Source organism: Myiozetetes cayanensis, unplaced genomic scaffold (assembly GCF_022539395.1).
Source record: "Myiozetetes cayanensis isolate MyiCay16 unplaced genomic scaffold, myiCay2020 scf4, whole genome shotgun sequence".
NCBI lineage: Eukaryota > Metazoa > Chordata > Aves > Passeriformes > Tyrannidae > Myiozetetes > Myiozetetes cayanensis.
In genome coordinates this window covers 59,990,847-60,008,990 of record NW_026087631.1, presented here as the reverse complement: position 1 = coordinate 60,008,990, position 18,144 = coordinate 59,990,847, and positions in this window count along the sequence as shown.

The window sequence follows — 18,144 nt, the reverse complement described above, 5'->3', positions numbered from 1 at the left end:
AAAAAAAAAAAAAATCACATTTTTGTCCTTGTAGCAGAACTTTCTCTTTTTTGTTCTCAAAACTGTAAATTTAGCTTAACCTTTTTTTTCTCAGAACTGTGCAAATTATTTTTGTTCAAAACTATGACATTTCCCTATACTGCAATACCCAATTTTCTACAGGTTGAATACATTTGATAGGTATTTTGAAGTTTTTCAAAAGAGGACATATTCAACAAAAAATTATTTTACCACCGCGTAGTTTGGGGTTCAAAACTGGTGGATATATTCGGCAATCATCCTCATCTAAAGCTCCTAAATGATACCCCAATTTCCTAGATAAGGCAAGGTATTTATTCTCTTTTTATGAATAGCAGAAGTGTGCTATTCATCCCTGTGCCTGAGGTGACGAAAAGCTGTTAGTTGTGACTCACTTGCCTGTATCTGTCTTTCATTTAAGAAGTGCTTATTTTAACCAAAAAGGACACGGGGGATGTGTTTTTATATACTAGCCTAGTGTTCACAGTAGGAAGTGCATGCCGCGTAAGTAAGGAGGCATTTGCTACAATTAACAGGTTGCTGGCTACACACACATCGGTATTTGCAGGATTAGATCTGAATTCCTTGGGACACAGTCATATTCATGTTTAACAATGTTGGTTTTGTACAGCTCGCGCTCCACTGTACATTGTTTTGAACAACTTGTGCTAAACACCCACAACAGGACTGGAGCTTCGTGGTCCTGGGGCAATATGTATTTTAAAGATGAATGCTTTGCTCAGCATGCTTTATGGGAGTCACACAGACTGCCTAACATGAAGGATGACATTGTGCCTATTTTAAACATGGTGCAGTAACAAAGCAACTTCTATAAAACAGGCCAGCTTGGTACTGGCATAAGCAGGATTATCATTTGTGCTTTGCCCAACACAAGCCCTAGGCACATTTCACTGGAATAACCTTCACTGGTTGCACTAATGATTACAAATATGATTTGTACTATTTTTTGTTGAATTTAGAAGATACAAAAATGCTTTTCAAGAACCCTTTTAAGGTGCAATGAAATTACAGCTACTACAGAAATAACAAGAGGTCCTTCACTATGTACCCACAGTTGGGACATCACTAAGAATCTCACAGGAAAACTTTTTTTTACTGAAAAGTATTTAATAACTAACTTGAAAATTAAAATTTTCTTGGGAAATAAAAAATCTCAAGGCTTGAGGGAATGCACTATCTATTTATTAAATCAACTTAGAACAGCTACCATGATGTCCTTAATTGTTGAGTTAGATGCTAAAATTCAGAACTGTTACATTAAAGGTCTGTAATAGGATTGCCTACCAAATGCAGGAGGAATCCAGGCAGAAACCCCCACAGGAATTCAGTTATTTCATCTATACTGCACTGCGGTACTTAGAGGACATGCTTTGCATTGTCCTCTACTTCATTTCTACTTCTCTACAGTAAAATCAGAATCAAGTGGACAATGGCTGTTATGACTCTAAAATTGACTACTAAAGCATTACAGTAGAGAGGCAGTGCTGTGGTTCCCAGAGTGATGACTTTTTTCTTGTATTTTTTGTGTCTGATTTTACTATTGCTGCCACAGGCTCAGTCTCTACCCAAGGATTTTTTTGTTCAAGTTAACTACTTTTTGTACCGAACAGTATCAGTATCAGCACTTCCCAAACACAAGCCTTTTTTCAGCAGGTCTAAAATTATCTTGAAGTTGCAGCTGGAAACCTTCACCTCAGTGAGTTTTTCTATAGCTTTTCCGGACGTTAACTCTGCCCAAACCACAGCCTGTCATTAGGATCACTGGGATTCCAGTCTGGGTAGGAGCAGGGGTAGCAACACGAAAAAAAACCCCACTGAAGTGCAGAGACCTTTGGAAGACATCAACTCTCATGAATGCCTCGAAAGCGGTATCAATAACAGTTTGTGAAAAATCTGCTTGCAGCAAAGCAATCTGGTAGCTAATCTTGCGATGGCTTGCTCAGGAATGCATGGTTTATTATTAAAGTAGTCTTTTAAGATTTTATTGGAATGTGCTTCCACAGTGGTGTTTCTGCCTTTGTGGACTTTACTTACGTGTGTGTCATCTTGCCCATAATTAAACTTTTCACTGACAGACCTGGGATTTTTTTTTTTTTTCCCTTAAACCTCCCACTTCGAATGCTGGAATTTCATTTGAACTTTAAATACTGCCTTGGAATTTGCCATAAGGTAAACTGTCTGCTCCTATACACTTTCCTGCACTGCTACAGATGTTGCAGACACAGAATAAGTGAGTGAATGTAAGAGGACTTGCAAACTTCTGTCCCACAGTTAAAAAAAGGCTGACAGGAATGAAATAGTTGTTCAGACTGTCACATTGTCTTTAGAGTATTCTCACTTTGGAACATGTGGGAATAAAAATTAATGGAAAACTGCCCTAGAAAGTACATTTTCAGTGAAGCTTCACTGCTGACAGCTGGAAAAGGCGAAGTACAACAAAGGAAACACGAAGGAAGAATTTGTACTTCAGCCTTTGGACTTCTCAGCCAAGTTTCTCATGTGACTTGGACTTGCTGACCACTTCTTTTTATAAATTCAGTTGAAGTCCACAGAATATCTGAAGCAAAAAGCATCCTTGCTGTTTTAAAATCTTAAATTACAATCTATAGTTTATTTCAGTATGACTCTAAGCATATATCTAGGAAAAGCACATTGATAGCCTCAGTACCCAAATGCTCATTCATCAACAGACCTCAAACTTGTCTTGAAAATATTTTATCCTGGAATGAAGAATAGACTCGAATAATTATTTAATCAAAGGTTTGTTTGTTGAGGCCCAAATTTGGATGTCTCAGACTTCCACAGGGATTTAAACTGGTTATATATTCAGCCACTTAGAAGTGATTGAGTAGAAGTGTGAGAGCTGTTGAGCCTCACAAGAACTACAACAACACTCTCAGTCTGTGCTTTAACCAGGAGGTAAGCCCAGTTATTTTAGGTTGCCTTCAGTGGTATTTGCTAACAGATAAAGCTAACCTCTCTCTCAGCTGAGGGCTACTAATATGTGGCTGAGAATGGATGCTTTCCAATAGCACTTTAACTGTCTGCCATGCTTCACGCAGGGATACTTCAGGAGGAGATGGTGAATTTCAGGACCAGAAGCATATGCCTTGCCATTATAGCGTTGCAGCTCTCCAACTCTTCCAAAAGAAGACACATATGGAGTTACTCAGCAGTTTTTCATATATCCTCTCATCTGCAGCCATGGTTTTCATCAGACCTGTTTGTGGGTGTGTACCAACGTGGAGGGTAGGCATCCTTTTATGTGCACAACATGGACATGGTGGGCAGCAACTTAGTACCTCTGTTCCTAGCATGGCTATGCCGTGTTCAATGACCAGCAGATTTTAGTTGAAGCAGAAATGACAGTTCCATTACTGAAACCCAGGACTTAATCACTGGTATGGTCAACTAGGGCCATGAATTAGTCTGGACAAAAAAATATGCTAGTAGGCAATATCATCTCTTCTGAAAGAGTGCACTACTTCTACCCATGTTAGACAAATTAACACAGTATTTTGCTTGGCAGCCATCAAGATCAAGAAAGGCCATATCTAAGCCATGCTCACTGCTGTGAGCCTACTCTGTGAATAGTGAGAGGTGACTGCTTTCTGTCTTGAAAAAAAAGTGGCCAGACTCTGTGACCTGGACAACAGTACATGTGCACATACATTCCTGGATTCAGGAAGGGATTTTAGCCACAGTGTGCTTCTTCCCTGGAGAGGTGTTATGTCCAGAAAAGAGGGAGAATTTCAGACCCATCCCTTTTGGCAGTGTTTCACGTTGGCTTGCTGTAGCTCCTTCTGTTTGTGTATATTATATATTCTGGCTCTGTTTTTTGAGTCCACAGCTGGTACCTGACTTTTGGGCTTCATAATATTTAGCCTCCAAACATGTGAGCCTCTTCTGGGGTCTGGCCCATCATTCCAAACCTGTTAAATGGAGTCTGACAGTTGACTTGTTTAGTTGTGTTTGCAAATTCTGGTTAAAATGCTTTGATTTTTATTTGTCTAAATAATTTAACAAACTCCTGACAGTCTGAAACCTGTCTGGTGCACTTCACCATTCCCTGCCTATATGTGTCATTGTGAAAGCTTGTCCTTAACCCTTGTGATATTCAAAGTGAAGTTGCATAAATTAGGCATTGTACACAATTTAGACCTAAGGAAATCCAGAAAAATGTATTAAAACCCACAGAATCTTATTTGGTGTAACATAATGAGATGTAGACATCCTTGCCAATAAGGTTTCTATTGCATTTTTCAAAGATTGTCTCTGTAGTTCTAAAGTAGATAGATTGAGCAAAAGGGAACCTGAGATAAAATAAATTTATCTAAAGTTCCAGGAACTAAGCCTCATCTTTCATTTTGTCCAAGTAAATAAGTATGTAACTAAGGAGCCCAAACAAGTACAAACTAGTGCCTGAAAGGTGTCAGCTACATCTGTGTGAGACTGTGACAGTATTTTTGTGTTTCTCTCATAAACAGTAAAAGCCAGGAAACAACACTGTTGGGATCAGTCATCCAAAAGAAGAAACACATATGGTTCCTTCTTCTGTTGTTTGTTACAGCCTTTCTGTGATCATGTACTGTCCAAAATCTTCCTCAAATGGTGTTTACTATATAGGTTAAGTCATCCTGATTCAATGCATTCTAGAGTAACATACAGCTCTGGAAGACCAGCTCTGGAATATTTCTGTAACAATACTCAAAAGGTGGCATAGATACTCAAAAAAAACATTTTTCGTAAAAATATACAATGCAGACACATAGGAAGTTTTAATTTAAACAATTTTTTTTACCTGTGCATCTTTCTCTTAGTCCATGTAACATGTTCATCTAAGTTAGAAACATATAATGTTGTGAAATATATTATGGGTGATTTTTGTGAACCTCCAATTCCATCTGAACATAGAACATAATTTTTGTATTTTGTATTCCCAGAGCCCTCTGTGAGTGGTTGTTTTTATTGCCTGGGTTTAGATAGAGTGGTGTAATTTATACTGCAGAGTAACTTCACGTTCAAAATGGACTTGGAGCTCAGGTCTCCTGTGCAAATACTAAAAATAATATGCTTGAGCAAAGGCTTTCACTTGTTTGCTAACAGTGCCTGGGATAAATTTTGTGTTTCCATACTCTTAATTCCATTTAACATCCTCGAGGTAACAGAGGTGACAACGTCTAGAAAATTAACAATACATTTATGGTATTTAGAGGTCCGTCATGTGATATGTTCTCGATGGAGAAGAATCAATCATCTTTGTGTCCTTTATTATTCATTAAGCTTTTCTTCTCACTTTGTTTGTCTCTCAGCATTTCTTAGAACTACTCCTACACTTTTCACATGAGACAGTGCATAATACCTTAGCTTGCTTCCTGGTTCTTGTTTCCCTCATTCTCTGGAACTACATTTTCAACTAGGATTGTCTTACATCCAGATTTTCTAGGATAGCTTATTCTTGGTAGCCTTGTAGTCTAATTGTCACTCCCTATTTTTGCATCTTCCTTTTCTACCTTGTAAATAGCACATCATGAGGAAACTGAAACTGTTGCCCCTTCCTTTTTGTTCTTTTTAAATTTGTCAGTCTCTGGCATTAGCTCATCAAATGTGAGCTTTGTATCAGCCTTTGTGAGCTGACAAATCTCCAGTTCAGTGACAGGTGCACATTTGGAGACCATTTACACTGGCCTATCTTTTCCCATCTCTGTGTCTTTTCATCTATTCTAAAGTTTACAAAGTTTGGCTAATAATGTTTTGTTCAAGTTGACCCATCCTTACTATCATCTAAAGATTTTTGTATTTCACCCAGGGTTATTATTTGTGTATTTAGTTTACAGAAAAGGACACAGAGGATGATTATGCAAACTGCTATTACATGTTCCTAACCTGTATGAGAATAGGGAGGCTCAGCTTTGTGATGCTTTGCCTATGAAGAAAAAATGGTGATCTGAGCTGCTCATAATCTGAACACATCTTTTGTTACTTTTCCTTGGGCTACTGAGCTTTAACAGACTAAGATGATTCTTGTTTAATCTGAAATATTTTCATCTTAGGCAATCAAGGCCTTGGAGCTTTGGCACTCAATTTGTGGCTCTGACGACATCAGTTTTTCTTTGTTTTACTCAGACTAGTAGGAAAGCTAGGACAAAGCCATTTTGTGAGTTCAAACTAAATAAAGTTTGTAGAGTACTTGTAAGATCAGCATTAGGATATGACTCTTACTTCTCAGACTTTGCTCATTCCTCTAAACTTCCTGTTTGCAAAAGTTTTTTCCTAAAAAGCTTTCTCTTGCTGCTTTTCAGAGTTTGATATTTTTACAGGTCAAATTAGACTTTGTGCTTCCCTTTTTCACAACTGATGTAAAACACTTTGAAAAACATTTACAATGTCATAAAATGCTTATGATTTGACAAATCTGAGAACATTCAAGTCTGACTGCCTCTCCCCAGCTGTTGCATTCCAAGCAGTCTGGAAGATAAGAATGCACGGTCATTATTAGAAGACAAATGCTCTGCAAAAAGGTTCAGGGTCTTCCTAATAAATGTAAATTACTAGGTTACTGCTTTATGAAAGAAATTTGAATTCCTAATAGTGTAAAATATCAGAGAAACATGGCACAGATTCATCTGCATAAATACAACTATACAAATGTATGGAGTTGAACACAATTGGCTTCTGCTTGGGAAAATGATTACTGCATATACCGTAGCTCACTCTCAGGAAGTAATGTTATAGGCTATAAACCAGTATATCAATGATTCCTCTACAGTGTATGGCAATAATTACTCAGAAGACAGCTTAGAAGACAGCTTTGTTTTCTGTAAGCTGGCCTAGAGGTAAATAGAAAAATCATGGTAGATTTTTTTTTTTTGTATTAATAAGCACAGAATTCCTCACAATAAATTTTGCTGGCAAGAAGCCTTAATTTCCTTAACCCCTTTCTCATACTTGCTTCAGTCAGAGCTGACAGAGGTTATATTTTTTAAGAGAGGGAGTCTATCCAAGTTCTGTCGCATCCCATCATTTGGTAGTATATAAAAATTATTTGCTAATATGAGAGGCCTTCTTTTTTTTTAGGTCACATTTGTTTAAAATATAAGTTACTGAAATGTCCCAGGAACAATCCCCATGTTCTAAGCATTTGGTAAAAATTTAGCTTCCTTTTTTTTTAATTTCTGTAAGGAATGCTCCTTTAAGGGTTGCTATAGCAATGCAAGCTGCTATTGAGACTGTAAACATTAACGATGACTTGGAAGTTGACACCCTGCAAAAACATTACAGTCATTCTAAGTAAGACTTCCAACAGCACTGCCATAATATGCAACTCCTACTGAGAACAGCAGGATTCTGAGTTTTTGAAGAAAATAGTCTATATACTAGACAGCAAAACTGCAATGAAGGGAAAATAATACACTCTAATTTTGCAACAAACCAAAATTCCCACTTCAGCATATTCTGATGCCATATTCATTATGTTTTGGGAGGTCTGTCAAGCCACGTTTAAAGCAACATTTGCCTGCCAAATCCAAATTGGCTCTACGTTTCTCTGGAATCAAACTTTTGTTGCTATTGTTGTTGCCTCTCTTTTGCAAATGCAATAAAAATACATGTGACCTTGAATATAACTTACCATGTAGGAGGCACAGAAAGAAACCAACCACCAACTCAGCCAGATGCTTGTAGGATACTTTGAGGGAGTAAAATCCAAATTTCGGCTTCACTCCAAATCTGAGAGCTTTAAAATAGAAAAAGGAAAATCACAGGTTTGTGTCTTGAATACATTTTCTGATTGGTTTTCACAAGTACTGTTGGTAAAGAAGGCTGAGGAATGCTGGGAAGGACAGGGGAGGACAAGGAAGGACACTTCAGTATAACCTGTTCTGTATTTAGTGTTCACTAATGCACAGTTCCTGTGGGAAGCAACAGAACAGCAGTTAACAAAACTAAGTTGGAAGGCAAATAGTTTTAGGGAGTCATGACTGTTTAGTTTTGTCTTCCTAACTGAATATTATTTGTGCTTGTTTTACAGTACAGTTGGAAATGTATTTGACTAACAATCTTCAGATCAAAAAGACACTACTCAAGACAAGTTCACAAAATATTCCTCCCCAAGGAGCATTGTTTTTGTTAAGGCCAAAGGTGGTGGTGGTGAGCTGGAGCTTTCCTTCCCTCTTCCTGTGCCACACTGGAGTCTTTGTGGGTTTTGGTCTTTTGCACCGTAGGTCATAGGCTTGTTACAGGGTGTTGGGAAGTATTTTGTGGTTTGTGGGGATGCTTCTGGACTAAAAAGCTTTTTGACATTGTTGCCTGTGACTGTAGGAGCCTGACCTTATGGTCCTCTCCAGCACTGTGATTTTCATTTGCAACAGAGTTGATCTCAAGGATGAATTGTGTTCTCCTGCAGAGGTTGCTATGTGTGGACTCTTGTAAACACAGGTGGCCATTAGTTTTTCTGGTCTTGCACTGGCATTTCACAAGACTCCAGGTAGAGGCTGTGCCACTTCAGCCTCCAAGACTTGCCAAATCTGGAAGGTAAAACCTGGGCACATGGTGTGACTCTCTGGGAGGATCCTGTGCAGGGCCAATGATCCTTGTGGTACCTTCCAATTCAGCATATTCTGTCATTCTGTTCAGCCTTGGTTTTGGGCTAAAAAATGCATTTTCTGATTTAAAATAACTATTTTTTTGATCCCTTTTAAAAGGGAAAGATCCATAATATTTAAAAACTCAAATTCCACAAAATTCAAATACATTTATAAATTTTTAAACAAGGACTTCCAATGATTTACACTGAGCCATCATCTTACATTAAACCATGTGAACCAGGTAGAAATACCCCAAGTCCCTGTTCTCAAGATTTTGCAGTCAATAAGCTTGTGAATCAGAGCACAGGAAGTGATGAAGGGCACAAACAGTTTGCTGAAGCAGTGTCCTGCAGAGAAGACATCTTTTTTTAGTGACAGGGACAAACGCTTGTAAGCATGTCCATTTTCTACAAGGATGGAATTTCTCACAGGAGTGATAATGATTGATACAAACGACATCTTCAAGTGAACTTGTTAGCCCCCATTTTGAAACTTTTTATCCTGTGCTGGAGGGAGATATTTGGCCAGGGCCCATACACACTTCATTGTGCACTGCTCCAAAAGAGGCAGCAGTTATGTACCATAATACCCTGTCTTCACCTATCTCGTGCTTTTCCTTTCTCTTTCTAAGTACATCCTTAAGTTTCACAGTACATTCAAAGAATCTGGATGCAGGATAGCACTAGCTCTTATAATTTATTTAGCTACTTGTCACTTAAATCTTTAGAAGCTGTACTATCCACAAGGTCTGTTTGGAGTTTAGAAAATATCTTCCATTTCAGTTTTCATGCAGCTCTCGTTAAGTGTCACAGGATTTCTGTATTATCTTTAACAAAAAATGCCAGCAGAAAAAGATGTTTTGAAACACATTATTTTTACATTGACATGTTTGTTTTGTTTTTGTTTTTGTTTTTGTTTTTTTAATGTTTTGGGTAAGAGCTCTTCTCCTGTTGTCTGGAAAATAAATAGCTTTTATACAAAAATAGTGATTTTTTTCTCCCACCCTAGGAAGATGCATTCAAGGTCAGATTTGATAGAGCACAGCTGTGTAACCTTGCAGTAAGCTACTGTGAAAACAGCTGATAGATGTCTGGTCTAGGGAGGTCTCAGCTTGGGAACCATGTTCAGGATCAGGCACTTGTTTTCTGGAGATACACTGCAGACGTGCTGGGCTGGGGGTCATGCACTCCTGATCCTCACCTTGCTTGGCCCTGACCCTGCTGCTGCCACTGGACTGTTCTGTCTGTTGTGTTTAAGGGCTGTGGGAATGGGCCCCTGCCATAAGGCCATGCTTTCTCCTGCCTTACCATTCCCTCAGCTCCCTGCCAACTCTCACTCACAGAGCAGCCCCATGGTTTCATCTCCCTACTTAAACTGTAGGGGTGCCCACAAGTGTTATGATATTTGGATTTGCATAGGGGGATCGTGATTTTTTTGGTCATTACTTTCACTAACAATTCAAAATACAGCTTCAAAATGCAATGGCCTAGCTACCTACTCACTGTGTTGTTTTAGTAGGGACTAGGGAGCAAATTTGGGATGTCTTGTTGCAGGCAGGATAAAATATTGCTGAAAGCTTTGTCATTTGCTGCCATCCATCACTTGCAAAGTGCCCCAGCTTCCTGACCACAAGTCTTTAACAATACAGCTAAGTGTGACCAAAACCTACAGTAGGACCCCCAAAACCTCATGATGCAGACATGGCCAGGCAGAATAAGTGGTACAAATTATGGACAGCAAAAATAGCATATGAACGGTCTTCAGATAGGAAAGAAACATTTCAGCCAATATAAGACCAAGAGCAGAGGGAAAATTAAAACAATTAGGAAGCAGAGAGAAGGCTAAAATACACAATACTTATGTTGACATTTGAAAGACCATAGAAATGTGATGAGAGAAGACCAGACATGGACTGAGCTCAAAAGGGACCTGCACTGAATTCACCTGACATTAAAATTCAGCAAAAATTACAGCTTGCATGCATGTTCCCGTCTGGAAAGTTTATGGTGGTCAAAGATGTTGGGACAAGCTGAAAACAGAACCAGAGCTACACTGCAGCACAGACTCAGCTGGCAAGAGGTCCTTCATGAAAGCTGTCACTGTTGCCATCAGCTGTGTAGTCTAAATGTGAAACACTGTGGCTGGTCCCAGTCTAATTCCTAGTGGCACACCCCAGATTTCTATGAGAATGAGTGCTAGTGAGCTGTATTTCCTGAAGAGATGTCACTGTAGGAGGACCGTGACAACAGAATTGCTCTCCCTGGTGAGGGGGGATGTACACTTGCAGGTCGTGCTGAAAGACCTCAATGTATCTGTTCTATAAACAGTTCACTTTTTGCTGTTTACTGTTATCATTTTGACACTTATAGAAGCATGAAGTCCAAGCAAAACAATGTTTTTCTAAGAGTATTGAAAGATTTCAGTTTATTTGTTACCTTCTTGCATGAGGTAACAAAAACAAACAAGTTCCCTTTCAGATTTCTGAAAAGATCATCCAAGCTCAGTTCAGTAAAAATATTCTGGAAGCCAATCACCAGCCTCTGAAAACAGGAGTATATAACTGAAACGGAGAACTCAAAAATCCTTGACCACTTCCAACTCAGCATATTCTAAGTTTCTGTGATTCTATGAAGTTGACATGATTCCTGTTTCATATATACAGCCCAAAGTCCAGAAATATAATAAAGGGTAAGATGGGAAGTGTATTATCTATCCAGATTGTAAATTCACTCACTGGAACTGATTCAGGACCAGCCTAACTCTTGCACCCCTGCCGACTTCTATGTGGATGTCAGGTAGGAAAAGCAAGGTCTTTTACTACACAGGCCAGCTGATTTTGCAACTACTGTAGCCCATGTCAGAAGTAAAGGGAAAAGAGGAATGGTGAGTAAAGTGTGCTTCAATTTACTACTTCTACTTATTTCCTTCCAGTTCACTGTTTTGAGAGAAACATTTGCACTCCTCCACTGCTGTTCAATTCTTTAATAATTAATTGCACCAAGGCAAGACAAATTGAGGACTCTCTTGGTTTGTCTGTGTGAGGAAGTTGAAGTTAAGTAAGACTGTTGATTTTCTGCTAAATCAGTACATAGTCATGATGAGTGATACACTTGAATTCTTTTCAAAACCAACACCAAAAAAATATTGCTATACCACAAACTATTGTGAAACCATTAACTGGCTACACATGGGGTAAGGGAAGGTGGTGGGTAGGGACAAGGAGGATTTTTTCCTTTATTTAACTTATTATACACCACTTCCATGTTTTCAAATCATCTGATTTTGTTGAGAGAGCAAAATTTGCTCTGTGGAACTCCACTATTTGTTTCTCTGAGTTCTGGAACTGTGTGCCCCTCCATCCCCCCAAAAGCTTCTCAGCACACCTCCCTCCTTGTCCTATCCCTTCTTCTGATCTTCATGGATAGTATGTGCATTTCAGAATGTTTTTGTTAGGGAGGACCTCTACCAGATAAGGTAATAGAGGTGGATTACCTCCTCTTAGACCTTTGCCACCATGTTCCTACAGTGGAGGAGCTACATTCAAGGTACCCCTTGAATGTTTCCCTGCACCAGTGAGGACAGACTGCAGAATTTGGTCCAAGCTACTTAGATCCTACTCTAAATTTGCAGCTTTATGAATGTGACTAGCCCTGGAAAATGCAGAGTGACTCACACATCATTTCCAGGACTGAGATTAAGTTAGTTCATGGAGAAGTGAAAGTTGAGTAAGACAACGATGACACAAGGATATTTGTTCATCAAAAATTCAGCATTTCAACTGAATTTAAAGGGAAAATGAGTGGTTTGAATTTGTGAATCACCTAATTTGTTAATATTTTTCTTTTCTTTCAAGGAGAATTAACTTAGACTATGTTGATTGTAGATAAGCTATTTTCCTGTTGCAAACCCCATTTCTACTGCTTTTCTGTTTGTGTAAAAGTGCATTCCTACACAGGAAAAAGGGGCCAAAGAAAGTAAATATATGGTTGGAAACTCATATTACTGATTAAGTGCAAGTACACATGTGTTTATGTGTAAGTAGACAACTATAATGCACCTACACAGACAACAAAGACAAATTAGTATAGATATAAAAGGAAGATATATTTGATAGCACAATTAAATAAGAATCAGTATTCTCAGATGGCAACTTCTACTTGCATAATAGGAAGGTAATTTTTCTAATGTGTTTAATTAGTGACTGAAATGCAAAAGCTAACAAGGGAACTTTTACAATAAACCAAGAAAAATTTTAAATAGTGTGTTTCATTTAATTACATTGGTAGCTGCAGTTATAGCTTTCAATTTGGTATTTCAGACTAATTTGTTAACTGTGTTGCTATCCTATATGTTGTCTACCAGTGAGATTCTTTTTTTGTATGACAATGAAGATCTAATCTTCATTCAGGTAATAGTACATACATAGAAGTAATTGGCATACTGTGAGGAAATCCTGCTATAATCTGATGTAATTGGAAAACAATGCAGTAATTGCATAAATGAACCTCATAAAAATGATTTGGTATATGCTTTGACACTGAAGGACAAAACACCCCACTGATTAAAAGTTAATGGGGTTTGGACAGATGTAGTTATTAATTTACGCCTTGTCCGATTCTCTGCCAACATGCTGGTGATCCTCAATGTTTAAGCACAAGTTATACTTAGAGAGTCTCATGTCTACAGCTTCTCTTTTTCAGAGACATAGTTTAACTGTTTCAGTGTTTGCCTACAAAATCTTTGCAATTAAAGATCAAAGAAAAATTGGCATATTATTGGTAAAGGAAGGATTAAAGCCATCTGTAGCCTGGGGAGAGTACTGGGGGTCCTACTGCAGTCTGCAGCAGGTCTGACTCAGCTGGAGAGTGTGCCTAACTAAGCTGTACTCCCTAGAGTAAAGGCAGACCTGTTTATCCATTATGTGCACAGTGAAGCAGCATTAGCATGATACCTGCTTAACTGTGGCTAGTTCTGGGATTTGCACACCTGTGGAAGCTGTTGGAGCCTTCTTCACAGCTAGTCAAGATTTGCAACAGAAATTGCTATGACAGGAAGGCTGTAAATATTCAGGTTTTCTTGGCAAGCTGGAGATCTTTGGGGAGCTTACTTCTCTCAGCATGGGATGATAAATCAATCTGCTTAGGCTAAATATTGCCGCAAATCCACCTGCTTTTGCATTAGGGAGTTCCTGTGTATACATAAAGGCCTTCTGTCTTGAGTAGAGGAGCTATAGGGATATTGCTTCTTCATGGTCTACAGTTTGCAAAACTAAGGCTGAATCTCCCAGCTCTCTAGTCTGTTCGCAGTTATAAGTGTCATAGCCCATGCATCACCCCTCTGTGTAAAGTGTCTCATGTAGTAGCAGCACAGTGGGTACCTGTGGCTGCACCCCATCCTACACGCCTCTCTAGATGTCAGGGCTATGTTGAAAAAGACAATAATGAGTAATTTTAAGACTACCGGTATTTCTACGTGTAAGAAGATAGGTATCACATGCTATAGGTGGCATTTTATTTGCAGGCATCTCTGAAGTACTATCGGATTTGTCTGCAAGTGCCATGCAGCCAGAATGGTGCTAAGCATCATCTAAGTGCTGTTCAAAAGTAGGTGAGAGAAAGTCTTTATGAGATAAGTGTAGAAATAAATCCTGATGAATGTAACTGGGTGGATCAGATAATACTTGGAATGATTCCAAACCTTTCAGTTATGTGTCTCTATAGCTAGATAAAAATGTGTCATCTAGTGTGTAGTGCAAAAATGGAAGAGATAATTCTGTGCTGGCCATGAGTCTGGGTTAGACTACTACATGTAATTACTTAGCTAAATAAAGAAAATATGATAAGACAAAATTTTGCAACTCAGTACTTCCTGATGTTAAGAAGCTGTTTGCCTGAGGATGTGTTGGCAAGCATTGCTGCAGGACTAGGACAGTTTGCTGCCTGCAGGCAAGTAGTGTCAAATTCAGCCTTCTATATTTGAGTATAGCTCTCCTTCAATGAGAACACTCACCACTTGAACAGGGCAGAAATTTTGTCCTCAGTTAGAATGATATTTGTGAAGCTGTGGTGTTGTGATTTTGGGAGTATTGGTTTTCTAGATAGTGTCAAATTAATCTGCCTATGCATATGAGAACATTGTGAGTTAATGTGAATCATGAGATACTGTACACTCTCATTCTGAAAATTGTTGGTGAGATTGCTTTCTTTCAACCATTACATTCTTAATTGTAAATAAAGGTAATGTACACTGAGACCACAGAACAGAGCTTCTGTTTGCCTGCTAGAAAACTGTAGGTATGTTTGTTATTCAGTAAGCCTTTAGAAGAAAACACTGATGCTTATAGACCAACTCTAAGTATCCAGCTTGCATCAAGAAAGTTGAATATAAACATGGTGGTGTCAGAGGGCAAAAGGGATGAACTTCCCCAAGTAGCTGGGAAGCATTTACATGGACAAATACTATTCCCAGACATGTACTTGATACTTAAAAGTGTGCATCTCTTGCCATAAAACTATGAGCATTTCTTGGTAATATAGCATCCTATGTTGTAGAAAAGAGATGTCAGTGGTCTATAAAATCATGAAAGTCTTGGGAAGGGTGTAAAGAGCCTACTCTTTCTATCAGTAAAAGAATTAGAGAATTATTAGTGAGAATGTCAGGAAGTAGGCTCAGATGAGAGATGTTGGCTCTTCACAACATAGTACAGGAGCACAGGTGATATTTGCCTCAGTTCCTGTACTATCTGGGATGGATGAGGAGTTAAATAAAGAGAGGAGTAAAAAAGCCCAACTCCTCAACAGATGGCTAAAGAATTGGTGCCACCATCAAAATTTTGGTTTCTTTGACCATGGGGCAAACTCCATGGTACCTAGTTTCTTAAAATCAGATGGGATTCATCTTTCTAGGAAGAATAAGAGGACTGTAGCCCATAAGTTAGCGAGGCTGATTAGGAGGGCTTTAAACTAGGTTTGAAGGGGGAAGGGGTTGAAACCAGGCTCTCCAGTGATCAGCCTAAGGATGGAAAGCCTGAGTTAAGAATTAAATCAACAGCCCACCTGAAGTGCATGTACACTAATGCACGCAGTATGGGCAACAAACAAGAGGAGCTGGAGGCAATTGTGCAGCAGGAAGGCTATGATGTAGTCGCCATCACAGAAACATGGTGGGATGACTCGCATGTCTGGAGTGCTGCTATGGAAGGCTATAAGCTCTTCAGGAAGAACAGGCAGGGGAGGAGAGGTGGAGGGGTGGCTTTATATGTTAGAGACTCTCTGGACCCTGTTGAACTTGAGGTCAGCAACAATAAGGTTGAGTGCCTGTGGATCAAAATCAGGGGGAAGACCAACAAGACTGACATCATCATGGGTGTCTGTTACAGACCGCCCTACCAGGATGATGAAGGGGATGAATTATTCTACAAGCAGCTGGCGGATGTCTCAAAATTGTCAGCCCTTGTCCTTGTAGGTGACTTTAACCTGCCGGATATCTGCTGGGAGCTCAATACTGCAGAGAAGAGGCAGTCTAGGAATTTCCTGGAGTGTATAGAGGACAATTTCCTTCATCAACTGGTAAATGAACCTACCAGGGGTAAGGCCCCGCTAGACCTGCTGTTTACAAACAGAGAGGAGCTGGTGGGAGATATAGTGGTTGAAGGCCGCCTAGGAAATAGTGATCATGAAATAATAGAATTTTCAATACTCAGAGATTCAAGGAGAAACAACAATAAAACCTCTACGCTGGACTTTCGGAGGGCAGATTTTGACCTATTCAGAAGTCTAGTCCAGAGCATACCCTGGGAAACAACCCTTGAAAACAAGGGAGTCCAGGAGGGATGGATGTGCTTCAAACAGGAAGTTTTGAGTGCACAGGAACAGGCCATACCGGTGTGCCGAAAGGCAAGCCGGCGGGGAAGACAACCAGCCTGGTTAAACAGGGAGATTCTGAAGGAAATCAGGGATAAAAAGAGAGTTTATCGACTATGGAAGAGAGGGCTGGCTACTTACGAAGAATTCAGGAAGACAGCTAGATCATGCAGAAAGAAAATCAGGGATACAAAAGCGCAATTTGAAGTTAAATTGGCCACTTCTGTTAGGGATAACAAAAAGTCCTTCTATAAATACATTAATAACAAAAGGAGGGGCAAAGAAAACCTCCATTCTTTGATGGACTCGGAGGGAAACATAGTTAATAGAGATGAGGAGAAGGCTGAGGTACTTAACACCTACTTTGCCTCAGTTTTTACCAGTAAGACAGGTGGCCCTCAAGGCAACTGGCCTCTGGAGCTGGTAGACAGAGAGAGGAAACCAAATAGCCCCCCTGTATTCCAGGAGGAAATAGTTAGTGACTTACTGAGCCACCTGGATCCTCACAAGTCTATGGGACCAGATGGGATCCATCCTAGGGTAATGAGGGAGCTGGCAGAAGAGCTTGCCAAGCCGCTCTCCATTATCTTCCAACAGTCCTGGCTCACTGGGGAGGTCCCACATGATTGGAAGTTGGCAAATATCACCCCAATCCATAAAAAAGGCTGCAAGGCTGACCCTGGTAACTACAGGCCTGTCAGCCTGACCTCGGTGCCTGGCAGAGTTATGGAACAGATCATCCTGTGTGCAATCACACAGCACCTACAAGATGGACAAGGAATCAGACCCAGCCAGCACGGGTTTAGGAGAGGCAGATCCTGCTTGACCAACCTGATCTCCTTTTACGATCAGGTGACTCACCTGGTGGACGAGGGGAAGGCTGTGGATGTGGTCTATCTGGACTTCAGCAAAGCCTTTGACACTGTCTCCCATAATATACTCCTGGAAAAGCTGGCAGCCCATGGCTTGGACAGGGGCACTCTGTGCTGGGTTAGGAACTGGTTGGAGGGCCGGGCCCAAAGAGTGCTGGTGAACGGGGCTGCCTCCAGCTGGCGGCCGGTCACCAGTGGTGTCCCCCAGGGATCAGTGCTGGGCCCAGTCCTGTTTAACATCTTTATCGATGACCTAGATGAGGGGATTGAGTCCATCATCAGCAAATTTGCTGATGACACCAAGTTGGGAGGGAGTGTCAACCTACCAGAAGGCAGGAGGGCTCTGCAGAGGGACCTGGATAGACTGGAGAGATGGGCTGACTCCAATGGGATGAAGTTCAACAAGGCCAAGTGCCGGGTCCTGCACTTTGGCCACAACAACCCCCTGCAGCGCTACAGGCTGGGGACAGAGTGGTTGGAGAGCAGCCAGGTGGAAAGGGACCTGGGGGTGCTGATTGACAGGAAGCTGAACATGAGCCAGCAGTGTGCCCAGGTGGCCAAGAAGGCCAATGGCATCCTGGCCTGCATCAAGAACAGTGTGGCCAGCAGGAGCAGGGAAGTGATCCTTCCCCTGTACTCTGCGTTGGTGAGGCCGCACCTTGAGTATTGTGTTCAGCTCTGGGCCCCTCAGTTCAGGAAGGATATTGAGGTGCTGGAGCGGGTCCAGAGAAGAGCAACCAGGCTGGTGAAGGGACTTGAGCACAAGTCCTATGAGGAGAGGCTGAG